The following is a 3283-nucleotide window of genomic DNA, read 5'->3' on the forward strand; positions in this document are numbered from 1 at the left end:
TCGGATTTAATGCGAAAATGGAAAAGAGGGAGCGATACGAATATATCGTTACGCTTATTAACACCGGGAACGGGATTCGTTTGTTTCGAACTCGACGATCGGTGGAAATATTTGGGAAACGTATTACGTCAAAAAGCATCTGGCACGTCGATCGATTTCGTCGTCGGGACGGTCATCTACCTCACAGGGGGATAGGAATGCTTTCGTTTCGACTAACGAGTTTTTAATTTTAGTTTCTAATTGAAACGGGAAAAAAGCTCGACTTCTGCCTTCCCCTTCTCCCTCTCTAGTGCCGGCAACTGTGTATCATAAAAAGTTATCATTGGTCGGGATTGAGTAAAAAAATAGCTCGATAAATTCGAACAACGCCGACCCGAATCTCGTAAATTAAAATCGGAATATAAAAGTGGAAGGAAATTCCATCGATGCTCGAACGACGAATATAAATCGAACAACGGGCAACGGTTATCGAATAAACGCGACTGGTCTAGAATAACCAAACATCCTCCGTGTTTAAACGCTGTCACGAGTCGATTACCACCTCGCCGCTGCTTTATCGCTCCCTTCGTTTATCCCTAATTTATACATAAAAATGTATTCGGAGGCAAATACGATGGATATACGAGGATACTCGTTCAAACATCTCGATGTTGAATCATCGTTATTCTAATCGTTATTCTTAGAAACTATTGCCTTCCGCCTGGCCATTTCTCGTTCTTCTTCCTTCCTTCTGATTACACCGCTCGTTGTTCAACTTTGCGAAAAATTTTGCGAATTGCGAAAATTTACGAGCGAATCGTTGACATCGTTGTAACAATTGTCGTTAAAGGGTCTGATTTTCGAATCGGGGCGGAAATTACGCGAAATAAAATTGTCGTCCAAGCGTGGAAATTAGCGGAATAGCGCCGTTGTTCTTCGCGTTATTGCCGATTAATCGGGAATTTGTTATCGCGTCGATGATTTCCTCGGCCGAATCGGCCGATTATTCTGGAATATCGACAGACGATAGATCGATCGCGATTCGAAAACCAACCAACTCACTCCGCTCCCCATCCGTTTCTCGCGTTATCGTTCGCCACACTCGATCGTAAGTTTTTTTTATTATTTTCGTTGTGCACGAAAAATGTGCAACTTTTACCACCACCTTTTTTTCTCCCCCCCTCCAACTATTTTTAATCCTCGTCGAGGATCGTTACATTCGTGGCAGTTACGATGATTGCAGCGCTGGTTGGAAGGGAATTCGGATTCGGAAAAAGGAAGCGTTTTTTCCTCTCTTCGAGGGGAAGAAGCAAAAGAGGAGAGCGTATGGAAATTATGAACGAGCAATCGAAACGATCGAAAGAGAATCCGAGTGAGAATGAGATAAATAAACGAAGAAAAGGTTGGGAAGTGTCTTTTTCAAAGCGCTTGTAAGTAAGCGGGCGCAATTATTTCATTGTTGGACTTTTATAGCCAAGAACGGATCCGCGAGTGGAAAGACCAAGAGGACCAAGAGGCTTTTTCCCCAAGTTAACCGCCTCTTTTGTGCGCGCAATTCTCTCTCTCTCTTCTTTGGTAATTTAGAAAAATTCGCTTTAATATTACGCTTTCCCTCCTTCAAAGTATCTCATACTTTTAATTAATTCGACGACGTCTCTTTTGTTAATTATACGGAGAGGGGAGGAAAAAAAAAAAGGGAAGTTAAAGGGTTAATCGACGCGTATTCGATTTTACGCGGTTCATATTCCTCCCTCCGTTCAAAGGGAACTCGTCTCGTTAACGCCTGTCGTCGGTTCTTTCCGAGGAGAAAGAGGAGGAGGAGGAGGAGGAGGAGAATTAACGCAGCAAGATTGGCCCTCCCCTCTTTCCTCTCGCCGTTCCTCGGCAAATTCTCAAATTTCACCGTGACGAACGATTCAATTACGGGAATATAAAGTATCACGCGATCCTAACGTGGACCGAAATTAAATCGATTTTACGACGGGCGAGGAGGAGGGGGGGGTATCCTTTTACGACGCCATAAAGTGGTCTCGAACGACACCTCGATTACCGAGGTATTAACGTTTTCATTGCAGGACGTCGGATTTCGAAGGTGACGACGAAACCGAAATATTCAAAGTTTATCCTCTCTTCGTTTCGTTGCGAAATCAAGAAATCGAAGAAGGCGGAAAAAATTGGAAAGAGGAAAGAGGGATTTCGCCTTCATCGGGCGAAAGATGAAACGCAGGGAGAAGAAACGCGGGTTCCCTTCGGGCAACGCCGCGAAACGCTGCGTTTCGTCGATCCACGGTACGCAATTACTCATTATGTACATAAACAAGGAGCGTGTTCCAAGGAGGGTATGACGACCGGTTAATTTGGTAGAGGTTTGCGGTGTTGCGGTGTCGACGCGTGTGGTAGTGTAACCTAGCAGCCGTTTATCCCTCGTCCACCATAAAATCCGCTCGTTGCTTGCCGTCTCTTAGTGGGCGAAACGCCTTCGTCGTAAGCGGATTCCGCCTTAGCGGAATCTATGGGAATCTCCGTGCATCCATCCAGCAAAAGAATTTTCGAGGAAAATCGTTGTGGAGGGAACGACTAATCGTCCGAGGAGGCAGCCAAGGAGTTAAGGATCGACGTTGGCGGCGGTGATCGACGACTCGAGAAAAGGGGGGAGGAAGGGAGAAGAAGATAGAGGGTTGGAAAGAGAGAGGAAGTGAGAGGAAGTGGTGTGGGGATCCCTGGCGTGATGCGACATGGTACGCTACGGATGCGCGAAAACCGACAGCGGTGGAGTCGAGTGCTTCGTCGAGTTCAGTGAGGCCACCACGTTGCTCGATAGTATTTCCTCTCGTTGCCGTTCGTTTTCAAACCCATTGCCAAATAGAGGGGGCGAAAGCTGCGACAAAGTAAAGAAAAATACGAGCATTTCGAGGAGAAAGGAAAGAAACGCGATGTCCGGCTCGCGAATTTCAAGCTCGCGGTAAAAAAAAGAGAAAAAAGAAACGCGTTGAATCCCTCAGTTTTCGTCCTCTCGAAACGTTTCTTTCTTCTTTTTTTTTTTTTTTTTTTTTCTTTCTTTCTTTTCGATCGATATTATTATAAATCGCGTGCCAAAGCGTCCTGCTTGGACATTTCGCGAGAACTAGATCGCGAGTCGAAATCGTGGTCGGTGAATTTTGAAGAGAAAAATGTGATGCGATGAAATTAATGAGAAAGGCCGTGGATGGATGGGGGACGAATTACTTTTCTGGCAGTCGTTCCATTTCACGCGCAATTTACCGAGAACGAGAGAGAAAGAGAGAGAGAGAGAGAGAGAGAGAGA

General features: G+C 45.4%; 1 protein-coding gene across 2 annotated transcripts in view; it reads left to right on the forward strand.

Moving 5' to 3' along the window:
• LOC102671764 (band 7 protein AGAP004871-like) overlaps positions 1-3283 on the forward strand; it is an 11593-nt gene that overhangs the window by 1121 nt on the left and 7189 nt on the right. The window lies entirely within an intron of this gene.

The sequence above is a fragment of the Apis dorsata genome, unplaced genomic scaffold, assembly GCF_000469605.1.
Source record: "Apis dorsata unplaced genomic scaffold, Apis dorsata 1.3 scaffold_524, whole genome shotgun sequence".
Taxonomy (NCBI): Eukaryota; Metazoa; Arthropoda; class Insecta; order Hymenoptera; family Apidae; genus Apis; species Apis dorsata.